Here is a 22,866-nt window from a genome sequence, read left to right as displayed (position 1 = left end):
GAATACTAGTCAGGATCACCAAATGCTCACAATTTAAAATACCCAATCATTTGCAATTAACAGTATAGTTTTCTGGAAATATACTAGTAAAACTCAATATAAATCACAAGTAATAGAAAGCAGAATGAGCTAAAAACTACTGAAATTGAAGCCATTGTGAAACTTACACTAAGCATTTTTACAATAAAATCAAGTGATTAAATATATAAATAAAGTATTTTAGGTTGCTAATAATTCTATCTGCTTTGCCACGATTTGTCATTGGAGTATGTTTCAAGAGGGCATTGAAAGAAATAACGCAGCCACCAATCAGGCAATACTCAGCTTCAATTAACTCTAAAACATTTAGTCTTGGGAAAATAATCTGGTTTTGTAAGCTTAACACTTTTTTTTGAAAGCAGGTAAGGATTAGGCAAAGTTAGCCATCAATCTGTCTGCATGTTCTTATAATGCCAGGAAAAAAAAAGTTGAGTTATGCTCTCATACTGAGATTTGTAATTACCATGACGGGTCCCTCTGAATGTGCGCTAATATATAACCACTTTTTAAAAATATGTTCTGGAAAAGTGGGGTGGAGACACTGGGAGAACAGTGACGCTACAGTTAACACATTTAGGAAAATGTAATCAGGTGACTAACAGAAATGGGCAAAGTTGTGAGTCATAATTTAACCAGCACTGTTGTGTCTTAATTTTGTTAAAAATTAACTGTATTTAGAAATCTTGTTAAAATTAATAGCAATTCACCAGCTTAGCCTTTGTGATGAATCTCGCATAAAAATATGAAAAACAATTTCAATTTATCTTTTCCACATATAAATGTTGAACTAGACAATATTTTTCAGAAATATTAAAATCATATTTTAATTTCTAGTTCAGAAAAATGTAAAATTGAATATGGTCATTAGCAAAAATACTATTAGACCTGTTTGTTATTTTAAATGCCAACATAACCTGCACAACAGTAAAAATAAATGTAAAAGAGCCAACCATTCTTGTATGTTCCCTGGTAATGAATATCCTTGGAGCCAAAATAAACCGCACAACAGTAAAAAGAAATGTAAAAAAGCCAACCATTCTGGTATGTTCCCTGATTATTAATTTCCTTGCTTTTGTTAGAGGTCCCTTCACATATGTTAACTACAACAATAAAGGAGAACATTTATTATTCTTAGCATTCTAGCCGGTATTAGGAAATTAAAATCAGTTAATTTTAAATACATATTTTTTCAGACTAAAATTCTAGTTATTTAGAATATTTCGTAAAGGAATCCATGTAGAATAGAAGTTCACTTAATACTGATTTCAATTGAAGGGAAATGTATGTTCCTCTCTCTTTTTACAGAATTTTGAAATGTTTCCCTAAAGACAACACTAAAAGACACCGTCACATAAAATGCTCAGAGAGCACAAATCTGCAAGTAGTCTTCCTTAATATTTAAATCTTTTCTCTTCAATTCTACTACAATTATCACAGTTGCTACAAGAGTCTATTACAGTGACCGAGCTCTTATCTCAAATGGTTCATATCTCAAAGCAAAGTTTCCCACTGAAATGTAATTCATCTTTTCTGAACCCCGAACCCACCCACCCCATTTTTGTTACCAAAAATGGATTTCGAAACGGCATGGCCTTTGGCCAAATTGCACACCTCTATTGGAAATTCGAGCATATTGCCTCACCATTTGAAAGACTTTCAGAAAGAAAAAAACCACTCCTCTATACTCTTATCTCCATCAGAGGAAACAAGATGCTACAGTATGCATATTAGGCATGTTCAGCGATTCCCTGGCAAAATGAGTAGTACTCATGTATTTATAAGGATTAGCATTCATACTTTTCGTGTTCACAAGTGGACCTTTTTACAAAATGATCTATGTTGGGTAAAAAGATGAACTAAGGGAGAGCCAAAGAAGAGGTGGTTACTTAGCATTCCTCTGTGTCACAAGGGAATCCAAAATAAAGATGTGCTGCAATCTCAGCAGCTTTCTGGATTAACTTCACGTGTGGGGGTGCCTTTTGGATAGATTTTTAAATGGAAGTATTTTTAGATTAAAGCTCAACTATTTTTATTGTAATCCTTATTTCCATAGTCAATGTTTATACGCAATCATTTTTCTTATTTAAGGGTGTTTTATTAATGAAGAAGAACCATGCCTTCTAATATCCTTCCATTCAGGCTACTTCACATGAAGTTTTATTGCTAGTAAATGGGATAAATCTACTTGTATGTCTTATATAGAAAAGAAACATGATCTCTGTGTTGCAGAAACACATTTCTTCTATGACTTTAGCTGTCACCTACGCACCCTTACCATATACTTAGGCAGAAAATTCCTCAAAATATTGCCAACAAAACAAACACATCAAAATAGCATGTAAGAGGTAACAACGATACAAATGATCTTGAGGAGTGAATGTGATGTGGTCATTTGAACATTTGACTAGAACCCTGCGGGACCTTTTAAACCTGTGCTCAGCCACAGAAACTCACTGACTTTGGCTCAGTCACACCCTCTCAGCCTCAGAGGAAGGCAAAGGCAAACTCCCCTGAGCAAATTTTGTCAAGAAAATCATGCTATAGGTCCGCCTTAATTCAGAAGCAAATTGATGGCACACAACATTCATTTGTATTTCAATTTTTTGAGAATTTCAAATATTTTGTTTTATGTCTAAGTTTGCTTGCAATATAATGCATTTTAGCAAAACTATAGTTGATAAATTCATCATGTTACTGTCAAGTAACTTATTTATAAATGCTATTATACATACATTCTTCTAAAATTTCTATAATCCAAATATTTGAAAAATTTAAATACATGTGAAACAGACCCCAACATTGAGTGTGTGTGTGCGCGCGCGTGCACACAACTATTTCATTATTTAACTGCCTTTATGAATGAAACCAGAGATAAGTGGGTTCAAAATATTAGAGAAATTTAATAAAAGGTTTGAAAAATTATTTTTTTTCGAATTCACACATTTTAGCACTTTTTACAAAAATATTATCACCTCTGCAACCTCTCTGAAATATGCAAAACTTACCCTTCTCCTAAGTGGAAAATAATAAACAAAAAAAAAGCATTCCTCAGTCAATAATTTACATTTGGCTCATATTTGTACATTTATACATCACTATTTATTGAAAAAAGGGGGAACCAAAGATGTATCTTACCTCTGAATGTGTAACACGTGACTCCTCCAGATTTGCTCATTAGCATACAGCCGGGCCAATCTGTTTTACAGAACATTCGTCAGCCATTTTGAGACTGCACTGTTTTAGCTGTACTGAAAGTGTGATTAAGATGGCTGCAGTGTGCTTTCAACATGAGCCAGTAATTGCATTGGAAGTGTGAAGCACTTGCCATAAAGCACCTCCCTCTTTATGCAATAGTACAAACACTGGAGCTATTAGTGCACAGGCTGCGACACACTGCAGATTCTCAGAGCACAAGTGCTACAGAGAAAACTTACCAGGCACAAAAGACTGCCTCTGTGAACCAGCCGGTAGCTCACGATATAACACTCCAATCCTGCTCTGAATCCAAACAGTTGTAAATCCATTTCATGTTTTACCAACGGCAGTAATGAAGCCAAACATTACTGGCAAGCAGGGAATGCTACTCAGGAAGAGCCTTATTTCAGCCTCCCCCTCCCCAGCATTAGAACATCCACTTACACTATAAATATTGAAAAAGTATTTCTCAAAAATTGCTTTGAAGGGCGATAAAGTATTTAGGTTTTCAATAACCAACTAACTGCAAACATTTTCCCTGCATATATTTTGACTAAAAGATCTGCAGTAAGCTTCTGTTCACTTAAAGAGTTTGCGAAGGTGGAAAATTGCTATAGCATCCTTCAGTTTTGCGTAAGTACTTCTGCTAACTATTTGCACCAACATTTGACACATCTTCAACATCAAGCTGAAAAAAGCAAAACGCATAAGAACAGAGTAATCTGGTGGGAAAATTTCTTCTGTTTTATGTCATTTCTCTGTCTTAACATAAATTATGTTAAAAGATCTTTTAAGAATATGCATTTTGGAGAAATGAAACACCCGCCATCTCATAATAAATATTTTGGAATTATCTTGCTCGTGTTAGATAACTATTCAATTAAAGTTTCCAAACCCAGGAATATGTAGGCATTTTAACCAGATTCTTTTGACAGCATGTGTATTTTACTGCTTTGTACACAAAGACAAAAGACATTAAGAGTAGTATTTATTCCAGAACGTAACAATTACTGTACAAGTGACCATCGTATTCTTAAACACAGATTTCGCAACTTTTGAAACACCTCATATACATTGCATTGGTAATCCCGATCCTTACTACCAATCCTACTTCCCTGCATGCATTCTGACTAAAAGATCCACAGTAAGCTTCTGTTCACTTAAGAGTTTGCGAAGGTGGAAAATTGCTATAGCATCCTTCAGTCCTACGTAAGTACTTCTGCTAACTATTTGAGTCAACATTTGACACATCAAGCTGAAAAAGGAAAATCGCATAAGACCAGAGTGGAGTAATCTGGTAGGAAAATTTATTCCCAATGCTTACTACCATCACTGTATGCATATAACAATTTAATTTGTTACAGGCCTCTCCTCAAAGCTCAAGGCGGGGTACAACATAGTTAAAATACACAGAAAAAGGACCATAAAATACATATATTTAAAACAACAAAGATGATTAAAGCATCAATACTAATAGTCGTAAATTTATAATTGATAGTTTAAAATGGACTGGCTAAGCATGCTGGAAGAGGTAGGTGTTTAATTCTGTTTTAAATTCTGACGGTTGAGTTTTGGCTGGTTAAACTAAACATCCCGCAGTGGACCTACGTGTCTTGAGGCAAATTATATGGGAGAAGGCAATCCATGTAGAGCTTTAAAGGTAATGGTCAACACTTTGCCGAGAAACTAACTGGCAACCAGTAGAATAATTTTAGTATAGATGTAATATATTCTTACATGTACCTATAACCAATCTGGCTGCCATGTTTTGAACTAACTGAGGTTTAACTAACTGGGGTTTCCGAATTTGGTACAGAGGTAACCCAGTTTACAGCATACACTGATAGACAGAATGCTTTACACCCAAAGTCCCCTAATATTTTCATGCCTGATGAACATATGCATAAGGGATTTCCATCACTATGAAAACAGTGAGTTACTATACAAAAAAGACCCACATTATCCATGGCCTCACACTCCACAAATTCAAATGAGTGTAAACAGCTTCCACAAAGAGGTCGGTGGCACTCCTGACCAGGTGTTGATGAACAATTGCCATGCCACACCAGAACCTGCTCAAGGTGGAAGCAGGCAGCTGGAGGGCATGTTGCCACATTCCATTTTTAATAGGGACTTGAGCAATCAGGTCTTTTGGCATTCAGGGGGCTCTGGAAACAAATCTCCCTCCCACCGTGAATACTGAGGGTCTGCAAAGTATTAAATGCTTTATATATTTTAATTATTTTATATACACACATACAAATACACACACATGGGGGGGGATAGAGAGATGCACACAACCATAGAAGCAAGCACCTAAGATGTGAACAGAATTACAGTAGAGTCTCACTTATCCAACATAAACGGGCCGGCAGAATGTTGGATAAGCGAATATGTTGGATAATAAGGAGAGATTAAGGAGAAGCCTATTAAACATCAAATTAGGTTATGATTTTACAAATTAAGCACCAAAACATCATGTTATACAACAAATCTGGCAGAAAAAGTAGTTCAATACACAGTAATGGTATGTAGTAATTACTGTATTTACGAATTTCGGACCAAAATATCATGATATATTGAAAACATTGACTACAGAAATGTGTTGGATAATCCAGAACGTTGGATAAGCGAGTGTTGGATAAGTGAGACTCTACTGTACATGGAAACAAGGTAACTGAAGACATAATCTATCCGTTTAGGTAGTAAAACAGATGAAATATATGGCACTGTTTCATTATTCGGGTGGAGGCCAAAAGGGGGCACTAGACAGAGAATGTTAAAGCATTTTATTGGAGGGAGATTTGAAGGGAGAATACAATTTCCTCAGTTTTCGCTGGTTATTTCCCCTCCCCACTTCCCATTTCATAAACTAGGGTTGGTTTCCACGATAGTGGCATGGGTAGAGGAAATAACAGGAAAACAGAGGGAAATTGTTTTTCTCCTTCAAACCCCCCTCCCCTTGTAAAATGGACTATCCTTCTTTGTCTAGTGTCTCCTTTTGGCCTCCACCCAGATAATATAACAGTGCTGAATATTAAATCTACAGACGGAATATTAAAACTGATAATTTTTGAAAAAAGAAATCCAAAATTAACCACAGAACAATCAAATGTATATAACGAAGCATGAGGAATTCCAGGTCTTTAGCCCTGTAGTTCCATTAAAAGGAAAAAAGCTAGAGATTAGAGATGGAGTGAGAATGGTGTCCAAGCCACAATCACATATCCCAATTATCTCCTGCACTCAAGTTTTCCATCCGTTTTGCATGGCCAGCCAGATTCTAGCTCTAAAAATAAATAGCTGGATGAGACAACTTCATGATCACACAAAGAAAAGAATTTAGACAGGATACAAATACCAAGTCACTGCACCTTAGCAGACATCTCCCTGCACCGCCTTATACTATCCTCAGATTTCCCCTACATTAGTAACCATGGTAGTGGAACATACATCTGCCACATCGCCTAACTGATAACTCACTTCTGTCTGCTACTGCAATCTGCAAGATGGTTGCAAACCAGACTCTTCTCAATACATGGGCTTTCCATGACCCAGGAGATGCACACTTTAGCACACAGAGGTAACGTATTTTGTCCAATTTGTCATCTGATTGATGATGAAAATTAATTTTAGAAACTATGAAATCTGGTTGATATTCTGTATGCCCAAAAAGTTTTCTAGAAAGGAAAAGAGAAGAATGGGAGAGCATCACCTAGATGTTCTCTATGTTCAAACCCTTTGTGAGAGAGCTTGCTGAGACACACTGCTTGCTTGCACACTGAAGATCTTATATCAGCACAAAACTGCAGGCATATGCCCATAAAAGGCCATTCTAAAGCAGACTGCAGACAATGAGTGGGGGAGGGAGTATCTTCTCCAATCAGAAAGAAGACATTCTTCACCTAAAGACTTAGTCAAGCTCAAGCTATACCCTTTGTGGAAAGGAACACCAAACACAGGGCAATGAAATAGTATTTAAAAATATATTGAGAAACTTGTATTTTTAATTATCTGCTACTAACAATACATCTCTGTATATGTATAATTATTTTGCGTCCTGGCATGGAATGCTTGCTGTATATATGTTGTGTTCCGCTCCGAGTCCCCTTCGGGGTGACTGTGATAAAAATGGAATGAATGTCTAAAAACAGACAACTTGCTGCAACATGTAGACATGTTCATACAAGAACTTCTGTAACAATACACAATGTGACTAAGCTAGTTTCTCTGAATCAGATTTGAAGCAACTGGCACTGCTAGCGGGCTGTCCAGGACAAAAAGATTGATAGACTAAAAATGTTGATTAAATTACAGATCAAAGTAACTATGCTTGTTTTGATCTTTTCTAAACATAGTAATTGATAAAAAGCACACATAACTCTCCTCACTGGAAAGATTTTATAAGGCACACAAAATGGCGGCACTAACACAAAATGAAAGGCAGAACACTATGTCATGTTTCCTCAAACATGACACATTTTAAAGATGGGAAACCATGTAGGCAATGTTTGAACCATTACAAAGAAAATATTGAACTCAGTAACAGTTAAAAAGCACATTATAATAATATAATAATAAAACTTTATTTATATACTGCCCTATCTCAGGGCGGTTTCCAGTCATAAAAACAACACAAACATTACATAACAACGTAATAACACATTATTAAACAAAGTAAAATAATACAATTATAACAATAAATAACACTTACATAACCAGATCAAGGGGATGGGAACCATAAACCCAATATATTAAAATGTATCATTTTAGGCTAGGGAAATCTTGTGCAATATATTCAGGCCCAAACATCGGCGGTATTCCAGTGTAATTACTCAAAAACCTGCCAACACCACCAGGTCTTCAGTTCCTTACGGAAATTGGATAATGTAGGGGATTTTATTTTATTTATTTATTTATTACAATATTTATATCCCGCCCTTCTCACCCAACAGGGGACTCAGGGATTGCCTGATCTCTTTTGGCAATGCACTCCAGAGCCAGGGGGCCACTGCCGAGAAGGCTCGTTCCCTCTTCCCCACCAGCCGCACTTGAGACGGTGGTGGGAGTGCGAGAAGAGCCTCCCCGGATGGTCTCAGGGTCCGCACTGGCTCATAGGAGGAGATGCGATCACGGAGATAGGTAGGGCCCGAGCCCTACATTCCCATCCCTGCTGCTGATGTATCTCAGATATACTTTCTGTAATGTGCAAAATGGAGCTAAAGGGAAATTGAGACAATCGGCATGGTTGAATATGGAGCAAATGAGTGAAACTTAAAACTGCCGATGAAGACATAAAGATTTAAATAACACCTGTTCCCTAATGTCACCATACACCAGGATGTAAATTGGACCTTCCCATTTTGAGCATTAAGGCGGTGAGAAGGTCTAACTTGTACCCATGTTTTAGTGTTAATGGCAGGACTAGTTTAGGCTTTGTGTGACATGAGGGTTAGTGACAATCAGTAAAATAAAGCAGGTATGCACTTTTTGTTCAGTAATCTTCACAAATATTATCAAGTTGAAATATTAAAATTTCATGAAAAGTAACATTTTTCTCCTGCTAACTTCTTAGTGAACTATGTTACTTGAAGTATTATTCAACCCAGCCCACTTGCATTATAAGAGAAAAAGAGAAAAGACAAGTGTAACGGATTAGCCTACCCTGGAGGGAAGGCATGTAGGGACAGCCATTTTCTTTTATTTAAGGAGGGCAATCTGATTGGCACATGAAAATGAAGTGTTTGCCCAGTAAAGAATGTGGGCGGAGCCAAAATGACGGTTACAGATTGGAGCCAGAGAGACAGTTGGAGAGTGGGGGTTTTGAAAAAGGGGGAGTTCTAAGGAGAGTGGGAGTTAGGAGGTTGGAGAAAGGAGAATGGACATGTTTTTGGGAACTGTAATTTGAGTTGAGAGTATAGTTTTGACAACTAACTTGAGACAAAGAGAACTAGTTAGTGTTTCTCTAGACAGAGAATGAGATTTAAGAAAAACTGAAAAGTCCTGTTTGTTGAATTATTTAACATAGTGAATTACCTCAGCATTTGGAACTGTTCTAAGTCAAGAGCCTGATTGATTGTTAAACCACTATGATTAAGCGCCTGACTGTAACCACTATGCATTCCTGATCAAACTAATAAATATAATACCTTGTTTTCTTCATAAACACAGCCTCGAGTGCATCTTTCCTCAGTGCCATAAAACCCCTAATAATTCTAGAAGAGTACATCTGAGATACAAGACAGAACAACTATACATACATACATACATATATATATATAATTGACGGGATACCAAAAAGGGCCCCATTACAAATTGGTGGCAGCGCATACCCGGCGAAGGAGGCAGCGGGTTTGAATCATCTTTCCCATACAGGAGGAGGGTAAAGCTCTCTCCCCCCCCGCATCATAACAAGCAATTATGTAAAATCAGACAAGGCAGAGAAAGGTTCCACAATTCTCCTCACCTCTACCCCATGCACCCTTTACTGAAGATTAACAGATATTCCGAAACATAATTCATGCATGTTACTGTGTGTCAATCCTCAAATCTGAACAACACACTGAGTAATTTTAAGTCAGTCAGTCACTCCCTCAATATAACCAACAGGGCCGGTCGGAGATAAATTTAAATATTAAGCGGGGGCGCTGAAAAGCGCCCCCCGCCGGCCCCGCCTCCTGCGCCCTGGCCCCGCCTCCCAACCAGCGTGCCCTGGCCCCGCCTCCCGCGCTGCGTGGGAGGCGGGGCCAGGGCACGCTGGGTGGAAGGCGGGGCCAGGGTTGGCCCCGCCTCCCATGCTATTCGCCCTGGCCCCGCCTCCCACGCAGCGTGGGAGGCGCGGCCAGGGTTGGAAAGAGGGAGGCTTCGCCGCCCGGGGAGGGGAGGAGGGATCGCCTCCTCCCCTCCCCGGGCGGCGAAAGGAGCAGGCTTCGCCGCCCGGGGAGGGAAGGAGGGATCGCCTCCTCCCCTCCCCGGGCGGCGAAAGGAGCAGGCTTCGCCGCCCGGGGAGGGAAGGAGGGATCGCCTCCTCCCCTCCCCGGGCGGCGAAAGGAGCAGGCTTCGCCGCCCGGGGAGGGAAGGAGGCGATCCCTCCTCCCCTCCCCGGGCGGCGAAAGGAGCAGGCTTCGCCGCCCGGGGAGGGAAGGAGGGATCGCCTCCTCCCCTCCCCGGGCGGCGAAAGGAGCAGGCTTCGCCGCCCGGGGAGGGAAGGAGGGATCGCCTCCTCCCCTCCCCGGGCGGCGAAAGAAGCAGGCTTCGCCGCCCGGGGAGGGAAGGAGGCGATCCCTCCTCCCCTCCCCGGGTGGCGAAAGAGGGAGCCACAAGGCCAGGGCGCACTGGTCGGGCGGCGGGGCACCGTCAGAGCGGTGCCCCGCCTCCCTCCCAGCCTGACGGCGCCCCCCAGGACCTGCGCCCGAGGCGGCGGCGTCACTGGCCTTTATGGTGGGGCCGGCCCTGATAACCAACCACACAGGAATACTGTGCAGATTTAAAGTGGTAATGTCATATATGTCTGAGCCCCTTGAGAAATTGGCAAAATACAAATATGATAAATTCATAGTATGACATACTGTACAATAAGGGGGTATTCATTACAGCTCAGAAGAATATAAATTGCTTTTCAACAAACTAGTATCTTTATGTCTTTGAAATGGGGTCAATCCCATCTCAAGTGGCCTCCAGTACCTTCCATAAAGTAACATGCAAACTGCTTTCAGTATTCCTTGTATCTTGTATCCAAATAACATTTTACACATTACTAGCTGTGCCCGGGTACGCGTTGCTGCGGCTTATGGGAATCATTTGTTGGCCAGGTGGAATAGCAGTGAATAGCCTTTCAGCCTTAAAGCCTGGCTGTTTTCTTCTTTTGGGAATCCTTGTTTGGTGAGCTGGAATGCAACGGAATAGGCTTGCTGCTTGAAAGGCTGGGTACTTGCATTCTAGGGGAATGGTTTTTTGGAATTGAAATGAATAGCCTCACTACTTCAAAGCCTAGCTGCTTGCTACCTAGGGGAAGCTTTGGTTGGTCAGTTTCAATAGTACAGAGTATTATCGCTGCTTCAAAGCCTGGCCGCCTTCTACCCTGTTTCCCCTAAAATAAGACATCCCCAGAAAATAAGACCTAGTAGAGGTTTTGCTAAATTGCTAAATATAAGGCCTCCCCCGAAAGTAAGACCTAGCAAAGTTTTTGTTTGGAAGCATGCCCGCTGAACAGAACACCAGAGCATGCAGGATTGGTAAATGTACGTACCATAGAGTGTTGTACATGGAAATAAAGGTCGTAACAAGAAATTCTTGATAGGATTCATTTTGTCTGGTTATGCTGGTTTGTGATAACTACTGTACAGTATACAATAAATGCTCATTTTTTTGTTCAACAATAAATGTGAATTCTTCTTCATGGAAAACTAAGACATCCCCTGAAAATAAGACCTAGTGCATCTTTGGGATCAAAAAATAATATAAGACACTATCTTATTTTCGGGGAAACACGGTACCAAGGTTAATCCTTTGTGGGTCTGGCTGAATTACACTGAATAGCCTTGCAGCTTCAATGCCTGGCTGTGTTAAAAGCTAAGGGAATTCTTGTTTGCTGAGCAGGAGTAGCACCCTCAATCAAAGAGCCACTTTGAAGCCTGGCTACTTGCTTTGTAGGGGAATCATTGTTTGACCAGCTTGAATGGCACTGAATAGTCATGCTGCTTGCATACCTTGTGGAATCCATCGTTACACAGATTGAATGGCAATTAATAGTCTCAGTCAGCAAGTATGAATGCTGCAATTAGTCTCCTTGATTAGCATTTAATGGCCTTGCAGCTTCAAAGCCTGGATACTTCCTGCCTGGGGAAATTCTTTGGAATCCTTTGTTGGGAGGTGTTAGCTGGCCCTAGTTTTTTTCCTGTCTTGGATTTCTGTTTTCAGAGTGTTGTTCTTTATTTACTGTCCTGATTTTAGAGATTATATTTTTCTTTATTATTATACCACAGTAATTATTATATATTATATTTATAATCTTCTTATCTGCTTAGAATTGGATTATATGAGGCCCCTTCTACACAGCTGTATAAAATCGACACAGAACTGGGTTATATGGCAGTGTGGACTCAAGATAATCCAGTTCAAAGCATATACTGTGGATTATGTGCCTTGGCATTCTGGGTTATACACGAAGGTTGAATGAATAGTAATGCCTCCACCTTCGTTAACTGGGTTTGGATGGGAATCAAATGCAGAAATAATCTTTAGAATGTGCTCTTTAACTACCACTATTCACTTTTCCACATAATCACCAGACAATTGGATACATTTCTGCCAACAATGAATAAGTTTTCTGAAGCTGCCACGGAAGAAGTCGACACTCTGTTTCCTCAACCAGCGTCTCACAGTACCCATTGTGCACAGATCTTCCGACAGCCAAGCAAAGCAATAATGTGACCCACATGTTCTTGTGAAATGCCGATTGTTTGAAATTTCTCTGAGTGATACGACGATCGTCTTGAATCAATCTGTCAACCTTTTGCTTGTGAAACTTGGTGGCTACCGTCACAGGACATCCAACTCTTTGTCACGCAAGTTACATGTTCCCACCTCAACATCTTTAAGCCTACTTGCCCAACGGCAAACAATACTCACATCAACACAATCACCATAAACAGCTTGTATTCTCTGATGAATCTCCTTCGAGGTGACACCTTCTGCTGTCAAGAATTTAATGACTGTACGTTGCTTAAGTCACATTGACTGACCGTCTACGCAGGGTTCCATACTTCGCACTTTAACAACACAACCGTTCAATGCCAAGACTTACTGCCAAATGGAACTGTAGAGGAGAGTCTACTGAACAAGTCAGTACCTGTCACATATTAGTACTGCCATCTGTTGAGGAGTTACGGTGGAGGCATTACTTTTCATTCAATGCTCGTAGCTGTGTGGGAAGGACTACACTGCCATATAATCCAATTCAAATCCGATAATCTGTATTTTATAGGCAGTGTGGATGAGGCCTAAGTGCACTCTGCATGTGCCCTGGGTGCCATTTTATTTATTTATTATTATTTATTTACTACATTTATATCTCACTCTTCTCACCCTAAAGGGGACTCAGCGCGGCTTACAAATCAAATGAACATACAATATATTATTAGCATAGCACAATATAAGCATTAAATTACTATATTGTACTATATCATTATATTTTGGCTGAGGGAATTGCTAGAATACAAAGTGGGCGAGGCCTAAAGGGCTTACCTTTCTGAGACGTTGCTAAAGGGGGAAAACAGCTTTCTCGTCCTCTAATCTGGGCTTTATTTTTCTAGGTTTTTTGGTTGAAAGACATAGACTGGATGACTATGTCTTTTGTGGCCAAATTGGGTGTGATTTGGTTCAGTGGTTTTGCTGTTTACTCCATAGTAAAACGTCACATTACAATTTTATATACAAAGGTGTTTGAAAAAGAACTCCCTAGTTTAAGTATAAATACATTAAAACTAGGGAGTTCTTTTTCAAGCACCCTGTATATAGATTACATTACTACACAAAATAACATATTAGGCTTTATTTATTAGCTGTTCCTTGTTTTGAGTACTATAATATTGAAATTTTGTTTTTCGCTCGTTGCAGATTTTTTTAAAGCACTTAATTTTGTAAAACTTACTATAATAATTATAAGTTCTAGAAACAAGGCTTATAAAGTGACAAAACGGAATTGCTAAAACCAAATATTTTATCCCCGTCAATTACAAAAACCAAAAAGTATTTTCCCCAACTCCCACCTCCTGCTTCCAGAATTTCCACAACTGTGTAAAAGCTTAAACAAATACCAGGATCCAAGAACCCGCCTGAAGATGGCGAAAGCAGGTACTCTGATATTAATATTCCCCTCCTCAGATATTCTAAGAGACCCAACTAATTCAGCTAACTATGGAATCTTCAATACAATCCTCAGTCATAATTGTGAAGCCTTGTTTGTGTCCACAAACAATTTGCCATCTCCACTCACTGTTTCCCCTACATCCAAAAAGGAAAGGGGAGAATCTCAACCTTAGGGAAATTTATGTATTCTTCCAAGGTGAGGCTAGCACTAGGAAAACTAAGCAAAAACTAGTATGAATGGGCGTGTGCCTTCTGAAAACAGACAGACTGACCTGATTCAGGGTAGACTGGGGAGAAATGCAAAACAATCAGAAATTGCAAGTAAAAGCAATGTATGTCTGTATTTCTCCTCCCCCCCCCGCCCCCACACACGTCTTTCTGACTCTGTATCCACCTCTTCCTCCATCTCTAGTTCTATTCCTCCCCCTTGTTTAATGTCTTTCTTTGGATCTAGCGTTTTTGTTATATTTTACTCCTTTCTTCTCTTTCTCTGGGTCTAAGTCAGTATGCAGCCTGGGAAAAAGAGATGGGTGAGGCAATAAGCATTGCCATTGAGAGAATATTTATTTTTTCTGAAATAGGCATTCCACTCAAGTAAACGTTTGGATTTAAAGGAGAGGCTTACTATTGCAGGGCTCAGATCTTAATGCTCACATATTCATTATCTGTGGGCGAGCACTCTCTACTATGTTGGTTATTAGACATGTTCTGTGAATTTAGTGTTTGTAACAGGCCACATCTATGTTGCCAGCCATTTTGTGATGGGCACCCACTACAGTTGGCAGAGGTGATAAGCCCTCCCACTTAGACAGAACTAGACAGAAAAGAACAAATCCTGATAACCAATAATAACCTGAGAATTTTAGGTACGTATTTTATTAATTTTGTTTTAGTTTTAATTTAATTTCTTGTAGTTTATTATTTAGTTTTGTTGGAAATCACCTTAAGCTCTCAGAAAGGAGACAGGCAATTCAAAAAGATAATAAATATGAATAAAGTAATCAGAATATGAAGAGGGTCTGTGTAATTGCACTTGAGTTCTGACCAGCTATGCACAACAAATACTGTCTATACAGCCGGAATACAGATCCCAAAATGGTGACGGCCAGTAAAGCATTACCATTGTATTAAATGCAGATCATTTAAATAGAATCTTCCCATAAATAAGAAGCTAAAGTAAAATACATTTGGAAGAAGAAACCCAATAAAGTAAGATATAATATGGTAATGGTGAATGTAAATGGGAACTCAATAACCCGCTGAATGTTTGAGCATGAATATGTGGCAAAAGATTGATAGAAGCCAACCTGCATCAAAATGTGGAACAGTTCTGGTCAACAGTTCTGCCAGTCTTCCATGTCCTGCTCCAGGAAATTCTGTTTTTCCACTAACACTTAACGGAACTGCAGCACCTCAAAACACCTGGATATGCATTTTCCTTACTAAACCATTCTGAAGTAGGTTTTGGGGATGCAAAACTTGCTATTACATTATTTTATGATGATGATTATAAATATTTTTTTTGTATTCTGCTTTATCTCTCTAAAAATGAGACTTAAAGCACCTCAGGATAAAACCAAAACATGTTATTTAAAACTTAAAAATATAAAAACATTAAAATATAATTAAACCTTAACAGTATTAAAAATAAACAGTTAAACACCATTAAAATCTATAAATATGGTTAAACCCACAGCACCACCTGACTTGATCTTTAAAACCTCCTTTAATAGCCTGCCCAAATAAAAAGTTTACAGCCTGCCAATAGCAGGGAGGGGGCAACTCTGGCTTCCCTGGGTAGGAAGTTTCAGAGTCAAGGGGGAACCATTAAGAATGCCAGCTCTCTTGTCTCCACCAACTGAGCTTGCAGCAAAGGAGGTGGTACAGAGAAAAGGATCTCAGGACCTGGACAGGTTCGTAAAGGGAGATGCAATTCAACCATGTTGCCTGGATATGTTCTGAAAAGAAATGTCTATGCTATCAGTAACACTGCTGGCTGGTAGGGCACCCTGAGGCAGGCAAGCTTTTCCTGTGCAGCCAGACTAAATGTGTCCAAGAACTACTGGGCAACAGCAGTAATGGATAGTGACACTGGCAAAGGATCTTTGAGAGGCAACATCAGTGGCACTTTATTTAATTCTATGCAGAAAAAAAGAACTTTTGAATCACTTATGGGTATACATTTAATGTTGTAGTTGAGATATGCTGGTCTTCGGATTCAGACCACTACCTGAGAATTGCTAAAATTATTCCCTCCAGACTGTCCCTTTGTTGAAAGGTTTTTCGAATGGGTTTTGAAGCGCTGCTTTTAACTGCTTAAAAATTATACGTGTATACTGTATTTCAGAATGCTCTTTGACTGTAGGTTAACTATAAATCCCAGCAACTACAACTCCCTAATGACAAAATCAATCCACCACAACCCCACCGATATTCAAATTTGGGCCTAACCAGTATTGTTGTTTGTGTTCACAGTGCTCTCCGGATGTAGTGAACTACATCTCCCCTAAATCACTGTCGATTCCTCCCAAACCCCTCCAGTATTTTCTGTTGGTCATGGGGGTTCTGTGTGCCAAGTTTGGTCCAGGGCTCGGGCTGTGGCGCAGGCTGGAGAGCAGCTGCAATGAATCACTGCAATGAATCACTCTGACCAGGAGGTCATGAGTTTGAGGCCCGCTCGGAGTCTATGTTTGTCTTGTCTTTGTTCTATGTTAAAAAAAAAAGGCATTGAATGTTTGCCTATATGTGTAATGTGATCCGCCCTGAGTCCCCTTCGGGGTGAGAAGGGTGGAATATAAATGCTGTAAATAAATAAATAAATAAATTTGTGGGAGTCTCAGTGATCTGTGGAATTCAGAGCTGAATGCGGAACTGTATTAAGGGGTCGCGGCATTAGGAAGGTTGAGAACCACTGGCACAGACAAAAATGAATGGGAAAAGGTGCTATCTGCAAAAAGAAAAGTATGACCAGATGATAGATGACACTTTTCAAAAGGTTAAATAGAAGTGAGAAGCAAAAGCAGATGGCGACAGATGTGGGGAAGTATCCTGAAGACAACTGTTTAATCGCTTTTGCACAGAGATAAAGAGATCAATAAAAAACAAACAAAAAGGTAGACCGTACATCTTCCACAAGATCCACCAATAAAAGGGAACTGTAAATCAAGAATGAGGATGCTATATAAATAAATGATGAACTGGGGGTGGAGTGGCATAGAATCACAGTTAGAAGGGATCAGAAGGAGATTCTACCAAACTCCAAGGCACTGTATTTCACTGTCAAAAAGTTCTTATAGTAAGGAAGTTCTTCTTAATATTTAGATAGAATATCTTTTTTCGCAGTTTGAATCCACTGCTCCTTGTCCTAGACTCTACAAGGCTGCATCATATTCAGTATGACATCCTTTCAAATATTTAAACATGACTATCAAAATAAAATGAAAAGGAAGCAATATCTTCAAGAATGTTATGAATAAGATGAAAAAATAGACAAAGTCCTTCAAAGAACATTTTGATGATGAACCCAGAGTTTTAGAAGAAGGGGGGACAAAATGAATGAACCGAGGCTATTGTTCTTTGGACATATCATGACATATGGTCTATTAAAAAAAGATGCTTGATAAAGTGAAGGTAGTATGAAAAGAGAACGACTATATTACATATGGATAAATTGTAAATAATCTGTGTATCTGTAGCCATACATATACATTATTTTTATGTTTGAAAGTCTCTGCAAATATCTATATAAAGAGAGATGTCTGGATAGATATGAATATATTCTTACCTACCTATATATAGGGCTTGCAAACATTACAGGGGGGAAATGAGCACACAAATATATATAGACATGTCTAGATAGATAGATATAGGGATTGCAAATATTGTAGGGGAAATGCACACACACACACACACAGAGGGGATTTGCAAACGTTTCAGGGGAAATTACATATGTGAAATTAGTATCTATAGCTATAGATCTATATCTAGCTCTGCATTGTTGATATAAGTAATGAATGTTTGCCTGTTAATATGTTGGAAGCCAGCCTGAGTCCCCATGGGGAGATAAGGTGGGATCCAAATGAAGTTTTTATTATTATTATTATTATTATTATTATTATTATTATTATTATTATTATGTTATTGTTGATACCATATTGTTTTTGTTTCCCCTACTTTTCCACTTATAGAGCTAGTTTATTGTTTTTCTTTGAAATATGGTAAATATTCAAAAACATTTAACCTACTGATGCCTCAATTAATGAAATTTTATTGGTATCTATTTTTATTTTGAAATTTACCTATAGCTGCTGCATTTCCCACCCTCGGCTTATACCCGAGTCAATAAGTTATACCAGTTTTTTGAGGTAAAATTAGGTGCCTCGGCTTATATTCGGGCCAGCTTATACTCGAGTATATACGGTAGTTGAGAATTAATTAACAATGTACAGTTTGTAATTACAGTAGAGTCTCACTTATCCAAGACTCGCTTATCCAAGGTTCTGGATTATCCAAGGCATTTTTGTAGTCAATGTTTTCAATATATCACGATATTTTGGTGCTAAATTCGTAAATACAGTAATTACAACATAACATTACTGCGTATTGAACTACTTTTTCTGTCAAATTTGTTGTATAACATGATGTTTTGGTGCTTCATTTGTAAAATCATAGTCTAATTTGATGTTTAATAGGCTTTTCCTTAATCCCTCCTTATTATCCAAGATATTTGCTTATCCAAGGTTCTTCCTGCCCGTTTAGCTTGGATAAGTGAGACTCTACTGTACAGCACAACTTACTCAAATTAAAATTTAGTTTCTACAAATACAAACAATAGCCAAGATGTCAGTGGTGAGCTTACGGTTTCCTTTTCCTCCTACAGCGCTCAATACACTTGCTCTGGAGCCGCCCTCCCCCCCAAGCAGGTCTGGGGCACTATAATACCCTTTTTTTGAAGGGTAAAGGGGAATTTCAATTGGTTATCAAAACATTGTTAGACCTTGATCACAAGACTATGACCTTTCTCCACACAGAAACAGTGCAGTTATGCCACTTGCTGTATACACACACTCACTACCCACTTTATGAACAAGGCAGAGGTACAGATACACTTCCTGTTTCCTCTTCCTATTGCTTAATCAAGGGACCAACAAGAACATGCTCTAGTTATGAAAAGTACACCCAAACCTCCACTATTCCCTAACAACTTCCTTCATGTGTAGTGAGGTATGAGAAAGACTGCTATATCATACCACATGGTGGAATTCCTTCCACAAATAGGCAATGTCCTGCTTGCACAATAAAGGACTGAATTTGCTTTTTAATGATTTCATAAGAACTATTATGTAAAAACGTAGCATATTGAATTCTATAGAAAGTCCCCTCAACATTATCCAACTTTTCCTTTGTAAATTTGCTGTTGTAATTATGTTATGAAAGCACAAGTCTTTACAAAAATAAAATGTAGGATGTGTAAAAAACGTACAAAAGGTCAGTCATAATGTAAAATTATTCAGTACTATAAAAGGGGGGTTCTCTCTGATCAACTGTAAGTCATGAGTCAATGTAACTATATAACCTGGGTTAAAGTGCTAATCTATAATATAAGTGAAATGTCAAATGTCTAATAATTTTTTCAGATTCAAACAATAGCAGAACATTTTATGTTAATACAATTCTTCTTGAAGTATCTCTAAACAACTTGATTATGCATAACACTATCCAGTTTTGGAAGAATTCTGCAATATCAAACCAAGACAGATTTCCTTCCTCTGCATTTATTTGCCTGATAACTACAAGCCCTTTCAAGTAAATTTCAAGTTTTGATTTCATGTTGAAATATTTTCGAAAGCAAGCCAATCTACATTTTCCCCTTTCTTGCTCTTTAACATGGTATTTCTGGCTAGAAAGTGTGATATTTTTCTTGCTCCTAATGAATCCATAAGTATTTGCATGACCATTTTGGATCAACAAAACATATTAATAGTATCATAGAGTTGGAAGAGACCACACAGGCCATCCAGCCTCTTTTTTAAAGCCTCCAAAAAAGGAGCCTCCACAGCTAGTTGTCATATCTAATATGCCAGTGTTCCATTATCCAGGCAGAGGCCACCAGGGGGAGCTAGAGTGAGGATAATCCATTTTATGGGGGTGGGTTGAAGGAGGAAAACAATTTTCCCGTTTTCCTGTTATTTCTCCCCACCCATGTCCCCATTGTGGAAACAACCCACCCTCCACCCCCAGGGAAGCGGGGGAAACTTTTCCTTCTCCAACACCCCCCCCCAATAAAATGGAAAATCTTTCTCTCTTTAGCGCCCCCGGTGGCCTCCACCAAGATAATGGAACAGGACCTACAAAATAAACCTGGTAGTTTGTAATCTTTTTTAGTCAAGGATACATTTGAGAACCTAATGAAAATGCACAGATCAGAAAGTGAGACCAAAAGAAATTATCAAAATGGGGAAAGCATAATTTTGCATCTGTGTCACAGAATCCCTGAAGCCCATCCATGTGCCCTCTAGGGATGCATGAGCCACATATTAAAAAAAACCATGACACAGATTGCACTAGAGATTTATACAGAGCCCAACAAAAAGAAAGCATTTATGTAAGATGGCAGAAACACAGCAGTTCATATCTCAACCAACCAGAATAAAAAGGTAATTTTCAGTTATAGTGGTCATATCTCGGTCAACCAGAATAAAAGGGAAGTTTTCATTTTATACTGTAGGTATGTATGTACTGTATGATTTGATAAAACACTTTACAATAAATTACATTTACATTTAGAAATGCAGCATTTCTGTTCCTCCTGGGATTTAGTGGGCTTTTGTTTTGAGATTTTATTTTTACTTTTCTCTCTAGCTCATGTTTGTTTGTTTGTGTGTTTCATGTTTGCCTATGTATGTAAATGCTGTAATTCGCTCTGAGTCCCCTTGAGGAGAAGGGTGGAATTTAGGTATTTAGTGTATTATTTAGTGTATTATTATTAAAAAATAATTACTATCCCAGTAATTACTCTCTACCCCTTTACTTCAAAAATAGCAAAACAATTAATTTTAAATAAATACAAATTGAAGAAGTTTATAATTCTATAAAAATCCTTTGCCAGTTTGGTGATCTAGGAGAATTGCTGGTATGCACAGTGACCACACCAAAAAAAATCCCTTTATACAAAATATTAATAGAATGCTTCTAGTCTCTGATGAGAGAGGAAAGCAGGATTCAAAGAAAGTAGTCTCGCTTATCTAACATAAATGGGCCAGCAGAACGTTGGATTAACAAAAATGTTGGATAATAGGAAGGGATTAAGGAAAGGCCTATTAAACGTCAAATTATATTATGATTTTACAAATTAAGCACCAAAACATCATGTTTTACAACAAATCAACAGAAAAAGCAGTCAATACAAGGTAACATTATGTAGTAATTACAGTATTTACCAATTTAGCATCAAAACATCACAATGTATTGAAAGCACTGACTCCAAAAACATAACTACTAAAAGGCAGACTGCTTGGATAATACAGAATGTTGGATAAGCGAAGGTTGGATAAATGAGACTCTACTGTAGATATACTATGATGACTTGTGGTCGTTTTAAATAATGGTTTTAATGTGAAGATAACTTATTTTTATGTTTATGTATTTTTATGGTTTATGTTTCGGCATTGAATGTTTGTAGTATATATGTTGTGCTCTGCCCTGAGTCCCCTTTCGGTGAGAAAGGTGGAATATAAATTTCTAAATGAATAAATAAATAATTGCTTGTAACAGTCAGGTCTAGCCCTTCTATAAATCCCACATTTTCCTGAGTACAGACACTAGCACTTGCTTCAGAGTTCAACTTGTTGGGCTTCCCTGTGTCTAAAGACCGGCGAACCTAGGACATCCTCGACTCGACAGCAACTCGTGGCCAAAAATGGCGCCTTTCCCCGCTCAACTAAGTGGAAATGCACTGCGCATGCCCGAGCGCGAGGGAGCGGGGGAGGGAGGGGGAGCGCGCCGCCCGGAGGAAACAGCCCTCAGCGGGGAGAGAGGTTGCCTTCCCAGAGCGAAGGAAAGCCTACTCCTGTGGGCCTCAGGAGTCTCGGCGCACTCGTAAGGTTGCAAAAGGCGACATAAAACCCGACCTGTAACCGAAACTTCCTCCCTCCCGCCGCCTCCTCCCCCTCCTGGGCTCTGAACACTACCTGGGTTCCCGAGTTTCCCCGCCGCTAGCGGTCCAGAGTGCTGCCCACGAGCTCTCCCGTCTGCCTCCGCCTCTGCTGCTGCCTCTGCCGCCGCGGATTCAAAAAAAAGAGAGGACTCCAGGCGCGCACAGCCGACAGCACGCGCTGGGCCGTTATGCAAATGAGCGCCGATCTCTCCTCCCACTCTCTTTTGGCCACACCTCCTTCGGAAAAGCGAGGGGGGGGGTTGCCGACGGCAGAGGGTTAGATGCGCGAGGAGTTTTTTCTCCGCCGGCCAATCCGCAGATCAGCCACTCGACGGTTATGCAAATGAGCTGCAATTATTTAGCATACTGGGCGCCGTGGCTCCTCCCCCTCGCGGATTAAGGAAATCAGTGGGCGCCTGCGAAGAAGGGCTTGGAGGGCGTCCTGGCGCCTCGTCCTCCTTTCCAAGGCAGGGGCAGGCGCCGCTTGGAGGGAATGGCGAGGCCGCGCCTGCTTTTAAAGCGGAGAGAGGCCACTTCGGATGTCTCCTCCCCCTGGCTGAGGAGGCGCTGCTTGAAAGAGGAGCCGTGTTGTTGTGATGGGGCTGAGG

The 22,866-nt window shown here is 39.5% G+C and overlaps 1 protein-coding gene across 2 annotated transcripts in view; it reads right to left on the bottom strand.

Annotated features, from left to right (window-relative positions):
• atf7ip (activating transcription factor 7 interacting protein) overlaps window positions 1-22,430 on the bottom strand; it is a 97,665-nt gene extending 75,235 nt beyond the window's left edge. The window contains exon 1 of one of the 2 annotated variants that reach the window (XM_016998165.2): window positions 22,293-22,430. The gene's annotated coding sequence lies outside the window, so the exon portion shown is untranslated. Of the gene's footprint in view, window positions 1-3,174; window positions 3,197-22,292 lie in introns of those variants that run through there. The other variant, XM_008122560.3, reaches the window with a different exon arrangement.
• Between the last annotated feature and the right edge of the window lie 436 nt (window positions 22,431-22,866).

Source organism: Anolis carolinensis, chromosome 5 (genome assembly GCF_035594765.1).
Source record: "Anolis carolinensis isolate JA03-04 chromosome 5, rAnoCar3.1.pri, whole genome shotgun sequence".
Taxonomy (NCBI): Eukaryota; Metazoa; Chordata; class Lepidosauria; order Squamata; family Dactyloidae; genus Anolis; species Anolis carolinensis.
Note: the sequence above shows the minus strand (reverse complement) of the source record. Positions and strands in the feature narration are given on the sequence as shown.